This window comes from Bemisia tabaci, chromosome 2 (genome assembly GCF_918797505.1).
Source record: "Bemisia tabaci chromosome 2, PGI_BMITA_v3".
NCBI classification, from domain to species: domain Eukaryota; kingdom Metazoa; phylum Arthropoda; class Insecta; order Hemiptera; family Aleyrodidae; genus Bemisia; species Bemisia tabaci.
The window spans coordinates 46,497,998-46,522,029 of record NC_092794.1 but is presented as its reverse complement, the minus strand read 5'-3'; positions in this window follow the sequence as shown (position 1 = coordinate 46,522,029).

Sequence of the window (24,032 nt, the reverse complement as noted above, 5' to 3'; positions counted from 1 at the left end):
TCAACACTTTCGAATTTTGAAGTTCAATCACCGCTGCAATGAATAAAAATAATTTATCTCTTTAGTTTTGATCCTCTATTGACTGAAAATCTTACCTTGACAAACCTTGATTTTTTAGTAATTCTATAACATTATGCTCAGAGGACGAAAATCCGACAAACATTTCTAACTGGACCGTGTTAAACAGAAAAGTACCAAGCCACATCAGCTATTCCCAAATTTAATTGGACAATTAAATTTTTTACAAGAAAATGATTGTGCGGATTTGTGTGCTTTCAGTGCATTTTCTGCATTGTGCGAGGCAAATTCTTTGAAATTTTAAAGGAATCCGCACAAATGTTCTCTTCTAAAAAATTAAATTGCCCAGCTATATTTAGCTATATATGATGTGGCTTGATTCCTTTCTGCTAAACGCAGTTCAACTGATCCCTTAATTGCGAAATCCTATGTAGCGAAGAATCCCTTCAACCTACTTTACATGATCAGCCCATCACCGCACGCATGTTGGTGTCTCAGGTACATCCAAATTATAATTATTACGGATAAACAATGGCGGTAGTTTTTGGTATGAGGCTACCGCATGTTTCAACATAACCGGCTCACAGGTAATGATTAAAAAAAAAGGGGAGCAAGAATAGAACAAGAAAAAAAACCTGTGCAATGAAGGCGAACGTATTCAATCTATTTGCATTTGCCCATGACCAGGAGCAATTAACACTCACTTAAAAAGTAAGAGTGAGGATCAAGGGTGATGTGGGGAGGGGGTAAGGAGACACGTGTAAAAAAAGGGTGCTGCAGTGTTCCGCGGTTGTCAACTCATGGAGAGACCGAATCTTGCATTTACCCGAGAGGAAACCGGACTATACTGCCCTCCGTACTGTCGTGCTATGAAAAAACATCGTATGAACCTTTAGGCTGTGCCAAATTTCCTTTGATGAAATAATATTTTTTTTTTCCTTTCGATGAAATTTTATTTAAGTACAACGTAACTAATACAAGTATTTCCTTGCGTCTATTTGCATGATTTAAAACTAAAGTAATTGCATTAAATTTATAAAGTAACGTTATCATTAGTATTATTAGTAGTTATCAAAGTGATAAAATCGTTATGTAGGCTTTAGACAGGAAGACTTTTTTCCAAAATAACTGTATTATCAGGGGAGATTTGGCAACATTCAAATGTTCAAATGCCGTTTTTCCTTAACACGGCATCGTAGAAAAAACATTGTATGAGCCTTCAAACGTTGTGTTATACCCATTCATGAATCTTAAATATTGTAGAAACTTTGTGAATGTTGTTCTTCAAATTTTCCAGAGAATTTCATTTGCATATTCCATCTAAGGTTCTTGTTTAATAGACAAATTTGCGCAAATTTCCCAAAATACGGCGTTTTTCCTTAGCACAGTAGTAAAACAGGGCTGTGATTATTACCCCAGTATACTATACATGATTATTAAGTGCAGCTTCGGCAGTATCGCAACTCCAATTGGAAGGGCCCTCATTATCCAACACATTTTCGTAGTACTACAATTTTAGGGGATAACCCTGACATTTTTTTCCGTAGACATTTCTCAGTTTCGCGCTAGCCTTCCAAATTTTAATTTTAAATAAAATCGACACGACAACCTCGTGGCATCGAAATCTCCGATCATGGGTAGAGAGCTCGCGGGCAGATAGGTATAATTACCGCGACGGACAAAACGGAGCCGTAGATGGGTGGCCGAGATGAGGTGGCGGGAGAATAAACTTCCCGGCTCCTTGGTAAATAATTAAGGAAAGCAGAGGGGCACCAAATACATTAGATAAAAAAGTAATAGAGGAGATTAAAACGTGTAAAAAAGAGACGTCTTATTTCCTGCGCGGAGACTAAAAATATTGTCGAGCCCCGAAAGTGATGTGATGTGACTCGGAGCGTGAAAATAATGAAGCGTATTATCTCACACACCCCCGCTCGTGTCCCCAAATTGTTCGCCGGAGAGCTTACAGGGACCCCGGCCTGCTACCCGTTTCCAGCACTATGGAGACTAGATAACCCAAGAGTCACGAGATTCGTGAAACCCTCCCTTAGTGAAAGTTCACCCAAGAGTAGTGACTATTACAGAACTTTCAGGGGAGAGCATGGCCATTTGTATCTTTTAAGGACGAGAAAGTTATGCCACCTTTTGATTGGTCTATGAATTTTAGACTTTCATGCTGCACTTACGCCTGTAAGTTCAGCTAAACCCCCCCCCCCCCCCCCCGTCCATCATTACGGACATGTCAGGCATCCTTGACTCTTCTACGCTAGGGCTCAGACTTTCTCAATAATGAAAAACCCCTCTATAATTTTTCGCGCAAAAATTAAGGGCCGCCTCCTCCGGAAAATGATCAAATTATGAATTGGTTTGTGATTGATCTACGAATATGGCTAATTGTTGAAATGGTTCGGTTCTTGCAATGAATTAGCTCTGTCAAAGAAAGTGCACAGAGAAGCCGTCTCTAAAAAACGTAACGCACTTTTTCGGCATTTTTGACCCCTCCTCCCCCTTGTACCGCTTTTTTGACGTAGGTTCGTTATCCTTTAACACGTAAAAACAAAATCGCGTAACGCTCTCCTAAATCTCCCTTCCCTCCTAGAGCGTTATGTAATGTAGGGACGGCTCCAATATCGAAAAAAGTAAATAACCGAAACCGATCGTTTAGTTTCGTTCATATCTTCATAATTAGGTATCTGTTCAACTGTGGCATTTTGAGGAAATCAACTTTTCTTTTGACTTGAAAAATTAAGACGTTTATGTTAGTAATAATTTCCTATGAGAACACCAATTTATCTCCTGCTGGGAGATTTCCGACCCGTAAATGTGGTCATTTTGTCATCAGAATCTGATCTCGAGTAGTCGCCCGCGTCGTGGTAGGTTTTCAGCCAAGTCTCCCAGATTTTGTGATAGAATATCGTTCAAACATGTTTCATAGGTATTTCAACTAAGTAATGACCTAATGTAATGAAAACATGCTCGAGGAGCGAAGCTTTCACTGGAAAAAAGTAGCTTGGATCCAAGGTCTAGACTCTTAAAAATTTGACAAGAAAAAAGTCTCTTTATCAGTTTTTGCTGGAATTGAGAACCAAGCCTCTTAATTTAGTAGATTTGCTTTGAATTCAAGCAAAAATCCGATTGAAACAAGAGTATTTTTTCTTGCCAATTTATTTTAAGAGTCTGGACTCTAGATCCAAGGGACGTTTTTCCAGTGTTGATACTGTAATTACAAATTAAGTACGCATTGAGAAAAAAACTGCGGCCGTGGAAGTCGTGCTTACGGCTGTATAGACATACCGTCTTCGTTCCGGGCTCAGAGGCCGAAAGTTCCGGGCGTAGCGTCCGAAGCAGTGGCTATGGTTCCATCACCCAGAACTTTCGGCATCTGAGCCCGGAACGAACGGTATGTCTATATAGCCCGTAACTTTTTTTCAGTGTGTGTACTGCTAACGATAAAAGGTTCTTTTTTCGTAAAGCAGTCGAATCCACACTGATAAAATTGTTTAAGAACGAACTAAAAATCGTTCTGAAGCATGACAGTATAAACTGCAGCTAAAATCGATCCGGACAACAATCAAAGAAAATCAATAATCTCTCTGAGAAACAACGCAATTGATTGTTAATGTCTCTTTGCCGGGCGCGCGCTCAAATCCGAGTTTAATAACACAGCTTTATAGTTAAATGAGAGTATTAATTTAATTTCGAAGGAGCCAAGTGGTGGTGTTCTTTCGACCTGCCCACCGGTAATTTAATGAACGCCGCATGAATAATCCAGGCTCGCACTCATAACGTTAAGGTATGTTAATTATAGTGGTTGTAGTCAGAACGAGGTGTCAAATCACGGATCAGGGTTAAACAGGGGAACTTGAAGGGGGCTCGATGGGGGAGGGGTGGTGCGAAGGGGGATGTCGGAATTTCTGCTCTCCAATTTTCATCTCAAACGATGCTGCCTTGACGTGGCGACCGATGGGTAGTCGAGCTCCTTATATTCGGAGCTCTCCAACAACACTATTGTTGCAGTCATGAATTCTACTATCTCATCCCATGGTTGCCATAGAAGGTATAGTATGAGAAAGAAAAGGATTTTAGCCAAGGTGTTATGGTTATCACTGCTTTATTTATTTTATAAACATTTTAAACGCTAAAGCTTTTCGGCTCGCGGCCATCATCAGAGCATAAAAAGGGTCAAAACCACAAAACTACAACAACTTTAACAAAGATTTAAAAAACATTATGCTGGTCACTATTATTGCATATTGTAGCATACTGTTTTTTTAAATCTTTGTTAAAGTTGTTGTAGTTTTGTGGTTTTGACCCTTTTTATGCTCTGATGATGGCCGCGAGCCGAAAAGCTTTAGCGTTTAAAATGTTTATAAAATAAATAAAGCAGTGATAACCACAACACCTTGGCTAAAATCCTTTTCTTTCTCATACTGCAAATGGTGTTACTAAGCATGAACGATTTCATAAATAGAAGGTATAGTTTTTTTTATTTTTGATTATATATCGAGCTTAAATCGTGGAGTTACTCGTAAGTTAAAATCGGATTCCACGCCACTTTTCTGATTAGGGTCAATGCTAGATTAATTAACTCTCAACTTGCGGGTTTTTTATGCGGTATATTATACATGCGTTTTTAATATTTGTCAAGTAATTTTTCAATTATTTAAAAAAAAAAGGAAAACACTTTTTTGAATAAAGTTTTTTTTGGAGTATACAGCCAGTGTGTATTAAATGTTTTTCATATTTTAAATTTCCGTTGAAAATTGATTATTTAAAACTTTTTTGAAATATCCTTATTTTTTATTATCAAATCCGAAAACACGAAGTATTAGTTCAAAATTTAAAAGAGAAACAGTACTAAGAATGCCCAGGTTGTTTCCTGAAATCGCCTAAAAACATGTTTTATTAGAGAGTTTGCAAGTGTCTGAAAGTTTGTAAAATTCATGTTTATGATTCAATCGCTAAGAGGACTGATCTGGGGATATCCTTGGTTTCGACACTAAAAAAATATAATAATATTTATATATAATATAATGCCACCAGATAACGTCACAAAGCGGCACATTTTCACACTTTTAAATTTACTTTCCTACAGTTTCCCATTTCAGAAAAAAATCAAGAGAACTACTGGGATCTCAGCTCATTAAGTACTCTCGGAAGAAGCAGTGAAAATTGTTTGTGCAAATTTTTCTTTATTTCTTAAAATTGTCCCTTAAAGATCCAAACAAAGTTGCAAAATTGACTTAAACAATTCCGAAGAATGAACTACGCAATTTTAGTTGAAAATTTGTCTGATTTTTGCATGAGATCAAAAATAAAATCAGTGAAATTTTCAATTCTCCCGGTTAAAAAGTATTTGGCGCTCGCAAATCAGGCAACGTTAAAATGAAGTTACGTTCTTTCGTGAGAAAAACGTCGTAACGACGACAAAATAGAACGTTTTTAAAACAAACCTGTTTTCTGAAGTGCTATTAGGGATAGGATTTTGGCAACAGTGCGGACGGCCGACTCAGGAGCCCTGATTGTATTCGATTATTCGTCCACGATTTGATTGCTACTCCGATAACCCGCTCTCAAACGGTCGCTGCATTCCACTGATTTGCCACCGTCCGACGAGGGTCTTCCAAACGCCCGAAAGATGATCATTTTGAAAATCAGGAGTCGGGACCAGAAATGGAATCCTCGATTGGTCCCGTAATTTATTCCACTATCACGAAACGCTCATTGACGAAGAATTTATGATCAGATGCAACGTAAAATAGCGAATGTCTTCACATCAGGCATGCGTTTTTCGTCCTGGGAAATCAAATTATGCCATGTCAGGGACTTTCGGGTGGACCGCTGGCCAGGTAAAATATTCTAGATTTCCGGAATGATTATACTTTTTGAAGCTAGGAGGGACTCTACCTTTTCCTAGAATTTTGGATCTTATTTTCCAAACTGCTAAGCTTATAACGTGTAAGGAGGAGGTTAGCGCATTTGAATTTTAGTGTCGTTTATTTGCATGTTCCTTTCCATTTAATGTTCCATTCGTTTCAAATAAAAAAAAGAAACTAAAATATGTTTGGCCATGCCGGTACAAAAAGAGGGCTCAAATTAAGGGGTCACATGAAAAAATCACAATAAATGAACATTTGGAGTGCGATAATTTATTAAAAACCAAATCAAGGGGATAATAATTGCAGTAAGTAACTAACATCACTTTCACAGTTTTAACAAGCGCTTTTTTCTTTTCTTCCTTTTTTTTTTGCATAAAAACTATTTCCGGTTTTTTTTAAAGGAGTGCTCTAATACGGTCAATTTTTTAGTTTCAGAACGTTCACTTGTTTTTCATTTTTGCCCACAACTAATCCACTTTTTTGCGCAAAGTTTTTAGAAAATTGTCGGAAAACAAAGAAGAAAAAAATGATATGTTGAGCAGAAACGATAATCTGGCCTTCTTTAGGAGCGAATTGTGACAGGAGATTTGTAACGTCGCAAATCGAGATACGTGGTTCACCTGCTTCATCGAATTTGTTTCCGCGTCCCTTAGTTTTTGCAGCCGATGAATACGCGAAAGGAGGCAAAGTTTATCACAGCGCGTGGATGCAACTATTCATGCTTCATGGATGCGCGTGTAGCATGCAAAAAAATTGAAGGCGCCCAGGTTATTGTCGCTCGCATTTGCATGGGCGCAATGCGCATGATGCGCTGTAGAAACGTAACTTCATTTCAACGTTGCCAAATTTCCCCTTTCAAATTGCATATCAACGAGGAGAATCTTGAGTATTTCTGACTAAAAATTTCACCAATTTTTCTTCTAATCCCATGGAAAAATCAGGAGAATTTTGGACGAACATTTCACAGGCACATTCTTGTGAAAAATTGCATCCTTTGAGTCAATGTTGCGACCTCGGAATGGAGTCACGTCCCTTCCAGTGGCGTGGTGTGCTCTGCGATATATCGAATGATCTGCCATTTAAACCTATGGAAAAGGATCGATAAACAGGGTTTTCGCAGCGAACACCTCAATTATCGATTATTACCATAGGTTTGAATTTCATATCAATCGATATATCGCAATTCACGACACGCCACTGGTCCTTTCGTCCGAGAGATGTTGAAATATGCTCTTCAAAGCAGTCATGATTCCGGCATGCTGAGTTATTGGAAAGAACTCCTAAATTTTCGGTTTCGGCGCGCGAGTTCCGGCGCGGCGTTTCGGGGCGCGGCGGAAAAGGTAGGTGACGAAAAATAGAGCGAAGAGCGACCCGGGAGACGTTTATTAATGACGTAGGCAAGGCTCAGCTGGAGAGCCGTCAATTGCAGGGACTCCCAATTCGAGCTTCGGAGGGAAAAAGCGGGTGAATGGAACCTGCTCGGCGACTCAAATGTCATCGGTGAAGATAGTAATTTTGATTTAAATAAATAAATATAGGAGGAACGAACCGAGGAAAATTCGGTTCTGACGCTGACAGACGCCGGCGTCGGTCGCCGGGCGGGGGGGAGGGGGGAGGGCGAGCTCGGAGCGTTCGGAAAATGGAAAACGGAAAAACGGTTCGCTTAACGAAAAATGAATCCGAAATGAATGTAATCACAGGCCTGATGATAATAAGAATTTCTAATTTGGATGAACCGCGCGCATAGTTTACGAGTCCCTTGATAACTGTGTGCCAAAGAAAACATTTTTATGCAGAACAACGGCTCGACGAAGAATTATTCCCCAAGAAATGCCGTGGGTGAGGGGGGCTCCGGAATAATTTGTCCTGCGTCTCCCCGTTCCGAGGGCCATGCGAATCCAGTTACATAAAATAACACTCGCGAGCGAGTGAAAGTATTTTTCCTAGGTTTTTCTTGTCGCACGGTGGAACGAGCCAACGGGAAAAATTGGACAAAATTGTCACTTTAACTGTGATTTTGATGTCGATTCCGCCCGACTTTAAATTAAATCTGAAGGGGTGTCTTTTGAAGGAAAATTGACGGAAAAACTAATGAAACAACTTTCAAATCTCCACTTTTTAAAGGAGATATTAAATTATAAAGTTTTTAAACCATACCCGATCTCAAAAAAAAAAGAGTGAGTACGAAAGAGTGGTGGTCCAATAAAATAACACTTACGAGTTACGACTAAGTGAAAGTACTTTTCCTAGGTTTTTTACATCATACGGTGGCACGCACCATTGGAAAAAATCGAACTTGATACTGTTAATTACAACTGCTTTTTATGCCAATTCAGTTTTATTTTAAATCCAAAGGGTGCCATTTGAAGGGAATTTTATTGAAAAAACAAATGAAACCCTTTTTAAACATCTCTATTTTAAAGGAAATGTAAGATTTTATAGTTTCTTCATTATATCCAAACTCCCGAGTCGTCTGCGATTCCGAGCCTATTCAGTCCTATTTCAAATGTAAAGGGGTGCCATTTGAAGAGAATTTTACGAAAAAACAAATGAACCCCTATTTATGTCTCTATGTTTTGAAGGAGTTATAATATATTACAGTTTCTTTATCATATCCAACTTCCTGAATCCTCTGTGAGTTTGCGTTTTTTTCCTGACTCACTTCACTGTGCGCCGCGCGCCTTATTGAGTCGTTCCTGGGCTCAAGTTGGCATTGTCTCCTTCCTCGTCGCGCAGTTAGTCCTGGATTCTCGCTCAGTTATTTAAATTGGTAGGCTTTCCATAATATGATCGATGGAAAACTTGCTCCGTGGGATGAACACAGCTTTCGGTTGTATTACAGGTCGTCCGAAACAAGTTTAAAAGCTAATGTATCTCTTGTGCTCTCCGCTTCCTCGAAATTTAACCGAAAACAAATGAGGCTGCTAAAACAACATCTTGTTGGGAATGTTTTGCCGGAAGAAAAAAATTTAGAGTCTCTTAGAGTTTTTCTTTCTTTTCTTTTCTTTTTTCAAATGTGCATTGAGGAGTGTGCTTGTATTACATAGGCGGATCCAGGGGGGCTTAGGGGGCGTACGCCTCCCTTTCGCTCGATAAAGAGGAAGAGGAAAAAGGGAAGAAAGAGAAATGGAAGAAGCGGAGGAAACGAGAGAGAAGGACGATTATATTCGGTAATTATTCATGACGAAATTGACTCAAACTGCATGTTAGATGCTTTAAAGTTTCAAAAATTTTCTGGTGGAAGCCCAACGGACCCCCCTAACACGGTCCCCCTTCCGTCCGAAGTTTCTGGATCCGCCTATGTTGTATTATGTAATACACCTGGGAGGAGGCGTTCTGAGTCTACGTTACGTCGTGTTATTGGGGTGCGTGGTGGACGCAGAGGCGGATCCAGCAATTTGGCAACACCGGATTTCCTCCATTTAAACCTATGCTAAATAATCGATTCTTGTTGGAGCACCTGACCCTTTCAAGAATCGATACATTTCCATAGGTTTAAATGGACGAAATCCGGTGTTGCCAAGTTGCTGGATCCGCCTCTGGGTGGACGGTGGTTAAGCAAAACGCTGAGTAACCTTTTCAACCCTCCCAAAAATTCGAATGTCTATGAATTATGATATTGGATTAAAATCGTATGATCTTCCATATGATCTCGTTTTCTTCGCAGTTTATAATTGAAATGAAAAGTAAAATGTGCTAGAATTGACTTAATTCTCATTTACTCGTAACTCATTCTTGTTCATGGAGAAATGAAAGAAGAGAGGGTCCGAGGCTGCGGTACATCGCGTGCCACATGGGAATCGGAATCAAGCGGTATGCAATGCAAGTTTGCTTGCAGTAGCAATACATGATGCATCAAAGTGAAAACTAGATTATGTAAATTTTACGGAATCATTTAACAGTAACCTTCTAACCGAAATTCACTTTATCATTTTATGGCTGTGCATTTGTAGTGTGTTTAAATTGAGAGGCTCCCTTTAATATGATTCTTGAAAAACTGACCTCGCGGAATGTAGGTACACAGCTTATCGATTATATTAGGTCGACCGAAAGAATTTTAAAAGCCGATGTATCTCAATCAACCCATGAACTGAAACGGCTTCGAACTAGTGTATTTATCACTAAAGTTTAAACTTTGAGCTGATGTTACGGAGCCGCTATGAAAAAGAAAAACAAAAGAAGGAAAGAACGAGGTGAGAAAGTTCGCGATTTTGTGAGATATTGATGTCACGTTGATATTTCAATCCAAAGAGGAGACTTGAGATATTCCGGCGTAGATGAAATTGATAGAGTAATTTGTCAGAAAAAAAGGAATCAATTCCTTGCTAGTACGACAAGAGCACGTGAAATAAAACGAGGGACTCGCCAAAGGACTCATAAATCAGGAGAATTATCTAGAAATGTGTCATGATTTACAACCTACTTTAGCGTCCCGGTTTTGTTTTCCTGATCTGTAAATAATTTCAAGTGAACTACGTAAACACTAATTTCGCATTAACCCTTCTGCTCCCGCAAAATACACACATATTTCTTCCCGGGACCCGATCCCTTTGTGCTTTTTTTACGCGCTTCCTCCGACCATTTCTCTTATCGCGTCTATTGCCGTCCGCTGCTTTTTATTAATTTCCTTGATACCACTGTACCAACGTTGTACTTTCCTCCCATCTTACGTACGTCCCATCCTTCCCTCTCCCATATCTATCTCGTGTGTTATGGTTTCCCACACGTTGCCACTTGAATCGGTCGTTTTCAAAAATATGTAAGTACCAGAAATGAGAATTCAAGAAGAAAAGTGAAAACTGTTTCTATCACCCCATTCTAAATCTCGGAGATCAAAAAAAGTGACGTGTGAGAAGATTGTGATTTAAAATCGGATAGCGATCGTTTCATTTTCTCCAATTTGAACGATAAAATGAATTGGCACTTGAGTCCTTTTTAAAATGGAAGGAATTATTGCAATACATTTTCTCCCGATTCAAAGTCAAATTTTCAGTATTTCAAACGGGAATGTGCACGAATATTTCATTTGCACTTAACCTACATAAGATAGATGATACCTTACTTTCTAAAGATTAAATTACAGATAAACACTTAAAATGCAAAAACTTACTAAATCTGACAAGCACAGGCAGTTACATGTTTAGTCTAAAAGAACAAATATACCCTTTCGTTCTTGAAAATTCAAGATAACTGCGTGAAACATTACTGGCGCGAGAGTATTTTTGAGAATTACTGGACTTTTCAGATGTTCTTTAGGCCTTAAAAATCCGTTTTTCTCCTTGTCACTTCGCAACGAAATGCATCTACGCTCAAGCAATACCAAACCGCCAAAAACTCAATATTCGATTTTCTGACGGTTACATATTTTTTAGAATGACCGATTCAATTATTGAGTCACTGTGATTCTAATGTGTGCTACTGATGTTCTAAGATAAATACATGTAAATATTCGAGGATAAAGTCATTTGATTTTGCGGGCAGCTCATATCCGCAAAAACTGTAATTAAAAAAACGATAGACTTTTGATACGTCTTGCGTGTCTCGTAATTTGATAGAGATGCATCCTCCACGAGAGTTTAGAGATGTGCTCTTATTAAAATTATTGAGTTTAATTCATGCTCATGGGTGGTCTGAAACTGGCTATCAATGTATATTATGTCTAATTTATAAATTCACGCAAACCCCTCATTTTCACGAAGTAAATATCTTCTCTTGATATCGAATGTTTAAGGGATGGAACAGCTCAAATTCATCTTGTAGAGCTCAAATTCAGTCGTAACGAAGGATTCTCCTAAATATACTGTGGCTCCTGACTTTTTGTTTAACTCGTTCGGTTTCTTTTTCGGTATGCGATAAATCGTCAGGGGTGTTGAAATCTTAGTCTTACCATCACACCTCTGCAATTGCTGAACGATGCTTTCCCCATATAGGCACACTGGAAAAAAAAAACACATTTGATCTAGAGTCCAAACTCTTCAAAACATTTACAAGAAAAAATACTCCTGATTCAATCAGATTTTTGCTTAAATCAAAAGGAAATCCGCTCAAATTAAGAGGCTTCGTTCTTGATTTAAGCAAAAATCCGATTGAATCAAGAGTATTTTTTCTTGTCGATGTTTTTAAGAGTCTGGACTCTAGATCCAGTGTGTTTTTTTCCAGTGCATATTGCATTTTTGTCGTTTTCCTTCTAAGTGAATACTCTTTGAATTTTCAGCAGGTAATGTGATTTTTATCTCTTTTTGATGATTATGATTACTTAAATCGTGGATATAGATTCAAGACACATTCTACTACGTTTAATTTAAATAAAATTTCTTTAAAAAAGAAGAAGATTAAAAGATTATATGGTTGGAATTTTTGCCAGAAATATCTTGTCCTTTTGCAATTTTCCAGCGTTCTTTTAATGGCTGGTGCACCCTGTCGAACGCGCGCTGCGCCGCGGAATGCTGCAACATGCAATGTATGCGCGGGCGTTCCTCGGGCCCTGCTACCGAAACTCCGCGCTGCGACACTAATTACATTCAAATCAGTTTACTTTCCAATTTTTCATGCAGCAATCTCCCTTAATTCTGTCGCCAGAGTTTCCCGAGGGTGCACGCTCTGCGCATGGGATATAACGACGCCCAAATTGAATGTGCACGGCTCGTCATGTCGGAAAAATTCATACCATTCGTTGCTCCGCCACCGAGCAAAATACCTGGATTCCTATCCTTCGCTTCCAACCCGAATACAGCCCACTTTCCTTCGTACTTGACCCCAACGCTAGCTACAATCAGGACTGAGGTGCCATCAAAAAAAGTTGTATTTGTATTGTAAAGGTGGATTGTGTTGTTTTTCCACATTTTGTTCTTTTTCGGACGAAAGAACTTCACTTCATTCCAAGGTCGCAAAATTGACTCTAACACTTGAATTGTTCTCAAGAATGTACCTCTGCAATATTTTCTCAAAATTGTTCTGATTTTTACACGAGATCAGAAGAAAAATCAGGAAAATTGTCAGTTAGAAATGCCTACAGTTAATTCTCCTTGTAAGAATGCAATTTGCCACGGAAAATTTGTTCAACCTTCCCAAGGGCCCTTCAACCAGCAACTGAAAAGTGTATACTGACTTTAAGACGTTAAAATTTTTCTCTGTGTCACAAGATGAGTATACTTCTGAAAGAAACAGAAAAGGTAAATCTTAGTGTCTTAGAAACCCTTTTTTATGAAGGAATGAACGAAAGTCCAGTGGAACTCACACAGTGTTAAGTGGGATCTCTTACAGTCTACGATGAACGTGTTTTTCCCCATTTAGCCGGGAGGCGCATGCGCAGAACGCATGCGCGTGAAGGAGCATTAACGCATGATAATTAGCATTTTAAGGCTCAAGGAATTGTAATGCCCTGAGGATAAGTTAGAGCTCAAATCAGATCGGAAAGACGCGCTAGTGGCACGAAAAGGGCAAGCCGACTCGGTTTAACGGTGCCACATTTCCAAAATACCAAGGACAACGTTTGATAATGCCGAATTTTCCGGAATAGCGCTCTTGTAAGATCCAGGAATTGGCTGGAAGATACGTTTTTTAAGGTTTATAGCGAAGACGCGTTTTCAGGCTTTAATAAGGCCAAAACTGCCTTTATGGCTTACAAGTATGTATTTGGGGCCTTGAGGAGAGATCGGGCGCTTGTTGGTAATTTTGGAGGTTAGCTCATGGAGCTCTCAGGGCCTAAAAAGGCAGGCAGCATATTACGCATATTTTTCAGCACGATTTTTTATTACAATTGTCACGTCCCGTTGTTTGTAAAGCTTGTACTTGTCTTGGTTTTTGCATACATTTATTGTACTGGTTCTTTCGGTAGGACGCTCATTTATAAACATTCTGAACTATTTTGCTTCGATATCGGAATCTGAAGATTAGCATCTGCGTTTTTTAGTGCTTTTCGTGTCAGAAGATCGGCTGCTCTTTTGAGCCTCAAGAGCTCCATTTCTCGATTTTTCGTCTGTGCTTTCTTTTGACCGAAAAAACAAGCTTACAGTTGAAGTTTTTTAAGTAACGTTCGTCATTGGTCTGTGGCATACTCTGCCGTGCGATGATAGAACGCCGTATTAGCCTTCAGCCATTGCCATGTTTCCCTAAACCAAAAACGGATTTACATAGAAAATTGTGAATATTTTTCTTCAAAATTTTCAGTCGATTTCGTTCGGAACTTACTCTAATGTATCTGAAAATGTCAAGGAAACGTATGCGCAATTTTCCTCATAAATACATGTTTCATCTGGGGAAATTTGGCAACTCTCAAGTGTTCATACGGCGTTTTTCCTTAGCACGTCACCACTGTATCCAATGCAAGCACTCTCTTCCCATGCGTAAGACTTGGCGGGGTAAACCCCCCCCCCCCCCCCCGTGGCCTACGTAACACTCGAGGAGCCCCGTAGCACGTCTTTGCAGTGACCGCAAAGTGTTTCTATCCGAGGGCGGTTGTTGCAGATGACGTCATGACGACGTCTCAACGTAAACCCGGGGTGCGATCTTCGGATCTCCACGTCGATTCCACGGAAAGACGGCAACGGCGAGAGCGGAGGCGCAGATTTGCAGAATCGGATGCAGAAATCACCGCCGCGCCGAGCACCCCCGCCCCCTCATCCACCCCCAATCCCCCCCGCCTCCCGAGGGTGATTTATTGAAACTCCTGAATCTCCTCGGCCGCCGATCAATCTTGATCGTCGCGCCGATGGCGTTCGCCACCGTCGGCCGCTACCGCTGCGCCGCGCCACCTCCGCTTCTTGCGATGAATCGTTCGATCGAACGTTTGATTCTATGAGAAAGGATCGATTGTCAGGGAATCGATTCTTTAGCATAGATTCAAACGGGAAAAGTTCGATAGGCGGTGATTCACCGTGCCTCGCTACTGCATCCCAGATCCGATGCCGTATCGCCCTCTGTATCTCTCCCTGTGCTCCTCATTTTACCCCGTATCGCGGCGCCCCATCTTCTACCGTTCTCAGATCGGGCCGCGACCACTCTGATCCAAACGGCGTATGAACCTTTGGACGTTGCCGGATTTCCGTTGATAAAACAAGAATTTTTGAGAAACGCGAGATTATTTTCCTTCCAATTTTTCAGTGAAATTTATTCGCAGTTTGATGTAAAACATGTTGAAATTTTAATGTGAAATATTCACAACTCGTCTCCAAAATTAGTATCTTACCAGGGGCAATTTGACAACTCCCAAAGGTTCATACGTTGTTTTGTAGCACGGTGAAGCTCCTCTCTCCGCTGCAATGTGCTCAGTATTCGGCTCCCGTCTTGGATGCTCGGATGCTATGGAAAAACGCCGTATATGCATTCAAATGCTGCCAAATTTTCCCAGATGCTACATTGATTTCCACGGATATTTATGGCTATTTTCCCTTTAAATTATCAGATTTTTAAGATGTAACTGTATGAGTAATTCTTGGAGAAATTGGAAGAGAACACTCTCAATTTTCGTGGAAAATTCGTTGTAAGTGAAAGGCAATTTGGCAACGTCTGACGGCACATACGCGGTTTTTCCGTAGCGCTGGACGCCGCGGGGCGAATCGGCAGCTGCCGCACGTAATTATGACCCAAGGTCGTCTCCCAATTGCCTTTCGGCTTGATTTTCGCGCCTCGCTCATTTATTCATGGGCGCTGAACGCGGTCGTAGGTTGGGGCATTGCGTGACCGTTGCAATGCGCAATCTGTGAAAACCCGTGTTCTCCCGCTGAAATGGACGGGTCTGGGAGCGTGGGGTCAGCTGCGGATTTCAAGAATGAGGATCGTCTATCGATTGCAATGGGCCACTAGGCAGGGCAGGAATAATTTAGGCATGTAGGCAGTTCGTAGCTGAAGGGAGGGGGGGGGGGGGTCGGGAGGTCCACCTCCCTCTCCCCCTGGACTAGACAATTTTCCCATAAAATGTCAGTTATCTTGATTTTCAGGATTTTTTTTTACCTGCGGACCTCGAAATGAGACATTTTTGACCGTACCCTTCCCCCCTTACATTTGTAGCTCACGCCGCGCCGCAGCGTCTAACAAAAAGTAGTGTAACTCTTTGTGCATCTATCATGTGTAACACTGTCATTTTATTTTATATTAATTTTTTATTTAAAAAAAAAAAAAAAAAAAAAAAAAAAAAAAAAAAAAAAAAATAGAAAAGAAAAGCGAGAGCAAAGGAACAATACTGCGTAACTAACAATTTTGGTGAAAATGATTTAGCGACTTTGCCGCATTCCATAGTATAACATACGCAAGTTGATTTTTTTAGTTTTTTCCAATTCTTCAGGGGGTCGCTTTAATGACGTCGTAATATATGAAAAAATTGCAAACCCAACCTCAAATTTACAAAAATTGTCGAGTTTTCTCTTCGTCCTGCACAATTGTCAGTTTGCAGATAGGCGGTATTGTCCCTTAGTCATCGAAAGTTAAACTGTATTATTGCGAATTACGAAAATCGAATATTATTTAAGAGAGCAATCTGAGGAGAGGGTGTTTTCACCGAACCAAGCGGTAAAGTTGCCTTGGCAGGCCGTAGTAGGTTGTTACGGATATCCGGTTCAGCTTGCCACCGGAAAGGTTACAGTTTGAAGGTAAACAGCGCTTCCGGTTCAGTTGCCGGGCCATAAGGGACGCGACATCAAGTCGACATATAAACGATGTTAAAGCTGTCAATTGGACGAGAGTGACTCCCAGGCACTGATAAGGCGAGAAGAGAAGACGGAAATCCGAGGTAACAGTCGTGAACAGCGTTGCAACTCACTGAAAAAACCCGCTTTTTTTCGTATTAATTCTCACGGAGGGATCCTCCTCGCCGGCAACGCTGTCGGCGAATCTGCGCCGCCTCTAATGGCTCCATCGGGGACAAATGAATCAAATTTTATTTTATTACCGTCACTTACCTGGTGTGTCGCCGCCGAAGCAACGGCGTTACCCGGGCGTCAGACATTTTGCCTAGCTCAAGGCGCAAGGATGCTGATTTTGCAACCGGGTGCCCCGGTATTAAACTCGGCGCGGCGGCTCGAGTGCAGTGGCGTGGCGTGAATTGCGATGTATCGATTGTTATACCATTAAAACCCATGGTAAAGAATCGACTATTAAGGTGTTCGCTGCGGAAACCCTGTTTATCGATCCTTTTCCATAGGTTTATACGGTATAACAATCGATATATCGCAATTCACGTCACGCCACTGCTCAAGTGCTGAGCCGAGCAAGGAATAAAATCTGTAATAATCCTTGATTTCTTCTCACATAAAGTTTTAACGCGAGACCGTAGCTTTACAATTATCGCCCCGACCGGGGGGGGGGGGGGGGGAGGAGGAGGGCGATCGCATGACATGTAACGTTCGAGTCGGAGCTTTACAGTTTAACTGCCGGTAGCCATGGGCTTTGTCCATAGAAAACAAGTCGGAAGCAGATGCTTCCGTGTGGTCGGCGAGCCTCGTCTACCTGTTACGAGCATGATGCTTTGAAATTGGTCTTTATTTTTGTATCGTGGAACAATGACTCTCATGAAAAATTTATGGGGCTCTGTAATGAGTCTGTTGCACACTACGCAATTAAAAATGTCTGTGTTTATGGTTACTATGAGTTACTTTTTTTCAGTCAGATCAACCGAAAGGACTCGGTTGATCGACCAAATCATACCCTACACTGTAAAATCATAAGAGGAACACGTAACGCATAACGCTTGAGGAGGCGGGAAACACTCGGAAGGGCTTCAAGCCGACCGCTGCGGAACGCACTGTGTTAGACGCAATGCGTGAAGTATTCATGCAGTCTTGCAGGCGCCATGCGTTTCACGTCAACCGCTGCCGACCGCACTGTATTTGACGCAATGCGTGAAGTATTCATGCAGTCTTGTAGGCGCTAGTATGTGTTACATGCCGATCACCGCGCCGAGGACTTTTCCTTTCCATCTCAAGTCCTCTCCATCATTGTTCTCTGCGCTGCGCCGTTTCAGGCCAAATTGCTTGTTTGGTTTCTCTCATAACTCGACTTATTAAAGGTGCTGTTTCTTGTATCACCGAAAGATGGCAAAATCAGAAATTACCATTCCTTTACCCTCAGGAATTGAGAGATTTTGTAGCCTTTTCTCGTTTGTAATTTTATTTCCGAATCCGATTTTTATAATTCCTACATTTGAACTAATTTCAAAATTTGCCGCCCCTTAAAAATGCCGCCATGGACCGAGGCCCATGTGGCCACCCCCTAAATCCGGCCCTGATGCCTGATAAAGGCGCTACAGTCAACTGAATCTAGTCTTCGTGAAGTGGAAACGCTTCCAATTTCTGAATATGCAAAGGATGCATCCATAATACTGCTAATATAAGCAGCATTTGAAAGAAAAAACTCAAAATTTGTACTGAAAACATTTGAGAGAGAGGAACAGAAAATGAGTTGTAAAAATAACGTTTAAATTGTTTTGATAATTTTAGGTTTCATTCAAAATCTCGCTAATAAATCGTCAGGAGCAGGTCAGTGGGGGAAATTAGTCTATTATGGATTACATCCGGGCCCGTTGGCGTAATTTTCAGACCTTTGACGGGCCAGACCGCAGACTTGCTACCCAGTTTACGGAATGGGCGCGAACATCGGTCTGCTCGTGGACTGGGCGACGCACAGTGGATCGAGTCAATGGGAGAGGTCGGACAAAATTTGAAAACTTTAATCGCTTATAACTCCTTTTGTGCAAAAAGTTGAGGTTCCAAAAGGGGTCCCACTGGTTTCCTCGGTGATTTCTCTTCCAGAAACACTCTTTAAAATGTAAAATGTGATGAATTAAGCATCAAAATTTGCAGATTTAGTAAAAAATTTCATGTCCGACCTCTCTAATTGACTCGATCCACTGTGCGACGGGGGTGACCTGTCCTCGGACGGGGCAAAAAGTTGCCGAGTCTCCAGACTGATGACATTGATAGACAAAGCGATAGATAAAGAAGACAGGAGCGATCCTATTATTTGAAATAGACGCTACTTATAGACCAAGTGGGATAACAGGATAGATTAAGTGATGGTACAACTATATAGGTTCTCGTTCTTGCATCGTCTATTGCAAAACACATGCTTCAACCAATAAGACCTTCCATTTTCTCGTCTTGTTTTCCTGTATAGCTTTGTCTATCAATTTTAATAATCAGCTTGAAGACTCCCAAATCAGCGAAAACTCTCTGGGAGTTCGTCGTTACTTCACCGAGGTTGGGAATATAGGAAAGGAATCCGGGAATGTGTTGGCCAAAGGTTACGAAAAACGTTATTCGTCTAATTTTCCTGCCAGTTTGTGACATCCAAGACCCAAGATAACCCAACTCTCGGTATGAAGGAACTCTGTAAGGAGTCCTGCCATGCGTCCCGTTTAAAAAAGTCAATTTTAAGCTCAGAAACGGATGCATTTGAATCAAAGGAAATTATAATGTATCCATTGAGACATGAGCCATGTCATGCATGTATTCTTGGAGGTCTCAGGACTCATGTCAGAATGGAGATGTTGCATATGTGAGGAATTTGCAATTTGACTATTGATTCTTACGTGAAAGTTCGCGAGATCACGATGCTGCCACTGGTTTTCTCTGAAATCAACTCCCAAGCTCAAAAAAGCTCTCAAGTTGAGGCCAAAATGGAGGGAATATCCCGCGCTATCCTGAGAGTCCACCTCTACATCAAGACAAACTCTAAATGTAAGGATAGGGAGCAAATACATTGACAGGACTGCCACTTTATTTGGGGACTCCAAAACTGAAAACACGGAATCACTGCTAATAAATTTGCTCCCTATCTTTGCATGGAGAGTTTGTCTTGATGTAGAGGTGGACTTTCAGGATAGCGTGGTATGTCCCCTCCATTTTGGCCTCGACTCGAGAGCTTTTTTTGAGCTTGGGAGTTGATTTCAGAGAAAACCAGTGGCACCATCGTGTTTCTCGCGAACTTTTACACAAGCATCATCAGTCAAATCGCAGATTCCTCACACATTCAACATCTCCATTTATGTAGTTTCTTTTGATCTGAGATGTCCAAATAGGGGGCATCCTTCTCGTTCCTGTTGCCTACTCAACCGGACACTCTCCGATGACCCACCATTCATCAGGCCCTCGGGTGAGGTGGCAACAGGTTACGGGGAGCGAGTGAGTCATTGTTTGAACTACCGTATTGCCCTATCATCTCGCTCCATCCCAGGCGAGTCACGCTCAATTCCGAAATCCGAATTACACTTCACACCTCAGAAATCCCTTCCCTGGTCCCGAAGCACCCTCACATTTTTCCCCAAAGCCGGCCCCGACTCCAGCTCCTCCGCGAAACACCTCATCACGCTGGATTTGAGCCGGATCACTCACGTAATTTATCAATTTTCCTTTCGCCAAACACCACCCCTCACGTATAACCTCGTGAGTTGGCTTTCGTGCTGTCACCAGCTGTTTTTGTGTTCATCCTTGTTTCTTCATGCTGGTGATCCAAGCATAGACCATTTTTCTGAAAAAAACCGCAATTTTTAATACTACAGTGGAAAAAAACACATTGGATCTAGAGTCCAGACTCTTAAAAACCTCGACAAGAAAAAGTACTCTTGATTCAATCAGAATCTAGCTTAAATCAAGAACCAAGCCTCTTAATTTAAGCGGATTTCGTTTTGATTCAAGCAAAAATCCGATTGAATCAAGAGTATTTTTTCTTGTCAATATTTTCAAGAGTCTGGACTCTCGATCTAGTGATATTTTTTCCAGTCTACCAGAACTCATTCTATCGTAAAGTTTATACCTAGGGAGGGAGGAAGCTCACAGATTTGCCAAAAAAGAAGAAGAAAAGACTCGAAACAATCAAAAATAAAACAGAAAACATAATATTTTGTATCTTGATAGATGCTGACTTAGGTCTTCAACGAAATGACAGGGAAATCCGGGTTCATTTGATCTCTCTGCGAGTGGTATGCGTCGCTGTAAGCTATGGCAAACTGTTGTCACAAGTCAGAAACGCCTTCAGTTTTGTGTGATACTTACCGCCTACACCGGAGTTAAAATATTTGTATCAATCACATTGCGCATGTTGATACAAATTCATAGGATATATCAATCGCTTATCGAACATTTATGAAGTGTCGTCTCGTATTCAATGGGAAAATACCTTAATGAAAACGCTCGGCGTAACATTTAACCCAAAGAAAATCGAACTAAAAAATACTAACCGCACGTTTTGGTAACTTTCTGCTCTACTTCCATTAAAAACACAAAATGCCGATTACTTTTTCCAATGTTTACTTTATTTTACCCAGTGATATTGTGGGGTAAAGATAACCAGATACCTGGTAGCATTTACCAGAGTTTTTGTCAATGCGATCGGAGTAACGGTTTTTGCTGCCATAGCATCTGTTGGTGTTTACCAAAGCTCTTATTACTGTACCTCAAACCGCACTTCTTTTCTTTTCAGTATGGGGTTGCTGATGATAAAAACAACGCGACTATGAACCGCTGCATCATGTCCGAAATGGTCATTTTTAACAGACGTGAGTGTATATATTTTTCTCAAAATTTTTCATTCGTCTGATTTTTCTACATATGTTGTGTATGTATCTACTCTGCCAGTTTCTTTAGTTTCATATATCATCGTATAAAAAGAGGAAAATTTAGATTATTTCATTTTCCTGCTGGAGTGCAATTACAAAGTAAGAACTATACTAATGTACCAGCTCATAGGTCAAAATCCACTGAATCGAAGAATCATAAATTGGTATATTCCAAAAATCTAAATTTCATTAAATGCCTGCTGCGCATAGTCATTAAGAAGTAAATTCCTCAGTAATGAATCAATGAATTGCACTGCAATCTCTTGGGAGAAAATTAGAAACACTTCATTTCAAGCTTTCAGCCCTGATACCTATTCGAATTGATGCTTTTTTTCTTCGCGTTTCTGGGACTCTTTCTAAATTTTTTGGGTTTACAAGTTTTAGTTGTAAAATTTGCGATTTGCAAAGTGTTTGCAAATGTTGCGAAATGCATGTGTCCTATGACGTCCTTGTATGGACTTTTTTAAAATTTTATCGTGACGTATTCCCTAAACACGTGAAGCATGTATCCTCATAAATTTCCTTTACTTCAATTCATATCACATTTTTTCCCAATCTGCGAGTTTCTCCTTTTCGTATTTTGGTGGTCTTGTTTTAAATTCATTTCGCAACAAAAACACGAAAGCAGGAAGAAAATAAAAATCAACGACCTATCCGAGCGCTGCTTTTTTCTCCGAGGAAAGATCACGTCGAAACGAATAACAGCTGCAGGCGAGAGCGTTGATTTTCTTCAGGGTTATTTTATTCTTTTTTTTTAAACAGCTCTTACAGCTTGCAAAACAAAGGAACTGAAATAAATTAAAATAAACATCTCGAGCCCTATGTCGAGTATGTTTGTTTCCTCGGCACTAGCGCAGCATTTGAAAAAAGGAAGAGAGAAGAGAGAAAAAAAGTTAGCAAAACGGAAAGATCGGGAGAGCGAAAAAAGAAAATATATTGTTGGAAATCTTCGTGCGAGCAGAAGGCTTCTGGAGATAGATATTTTGATCCTGTGATTACCTTTGAATACTTAAAGGTCATATCATCGATTTTCTTTTAATGCTTTCTCTGAATGTTCCTAAGGAGGTTAGCACCTAAACTGGACTACATTTTGCAACAAAGAACTAATATTTCAGGGATTTTCGAAACAGTGTATGTTCCCCTCATGTTCCTATGCAGATAAATGCTTCTTCTTCTTTTTCTTCTTCCTCCTCCTCCTATGCACCTTCCTTTTCTAAACCTAGTTCTTCCCATGCAGTAATTGAATTATACCCATTTCTTGTCAATATCATATTGGTGAAAATTGTATCCTACCTACGCGCGTTGTTTCGCACTCAGTCAGACCAGTTTGCCTTCAATCTGTTGATTAGACAATGTGAGAAGCTCAGAAGCAATAATAGTTGCTCGTAGCAGTTAGACAATGTTTATTTGTCTAAAATAGACATTTTTCTACGTTAAATGCTCGGCAGTCGTTCAGACTAGTTTTCCTTTAATGCCCTGATCAGGGAATGGAATGTAACGCATCGTAACGCACTTCCAAACCCCTTTAAATATTTACCTAATGCTTGACGGACCCCTCCTCCCTTCATATCACAAAAATTGCAGGGAACTGTCGAATATATAGCTATAGGGGATTGTGGCCGCTGCGCGGTCGCCAACCAGTGAAAGAAAACTACACGTAAAATATTGCAGAACGACCATATTCAAGTTATTCAAAAGCCGACGGGTGCACTCGAAAGAAAGCGTATTTATCTCTGATCGTAACGTCATACATTGCAACGTATTCTCAATCAATGTCTTTAAAAAGCTACAAACAGTTTCTCTGAAAAGTTTCCGCAAATTTTCCTAACTGATCTCAAATGAAGGCATCGAAAATTTTGATGCGATATTTTCCTCCGTTCTCCTTTTTTCAGGTACCCCCCAAAAAAAACTAAATTACATCCGAGTTTCTGCATTGTTAAAATGAGGATACATATTGCCCGTCTAATCATGGTAAAAACCGGAGCAGAGAGTCAAGAATGATGACACTTAGTCCTAAACGGAAAGTTAACGGAAATCAGGAAAATCTCCGGGATCCTTCGAGGATTGCATGCTCGCGTTGTACACTGGTTGGATACTTTGTCCGCCGCATCGCAGGTGGTGGGTTTGACACCAAGAAATTACAACGATTAGCGCGCACCGTGCTGTGTGTGCAATTCGCAAAGTTTTCCTACAGTCTAATATGTGTATCATGCCAATTGACCTTCTGAACTGCGATTGACCCAATGCGAGAAGTATTCCTACAGTCTTGCAGGCGCTAATATGCGTTTAACGCCGGCCGCACTGTGTTTGGCGTGATTATTCGTATTCGCTTTAGAGTATTCGTAATAACAGGGTATATCAAATAATGAGGCTTAAAAGGTCCATGTTGTGTTTCGACGCCGTATGAGCATTTCAACGTTGCCTCTTTTCTCCTGATAAAATAATGTTTTCGAGAAAAGTTAAGAAAATTCTCTATGATGTTTCTCTACGAAGGACTGACCCAGCCCACCTTGTCACGCAGCTTAACGGAGCCGTTCATTTTATCAACGTGGGCTAAGTAAATAAATATGAAAGTAGATATGTTGTTA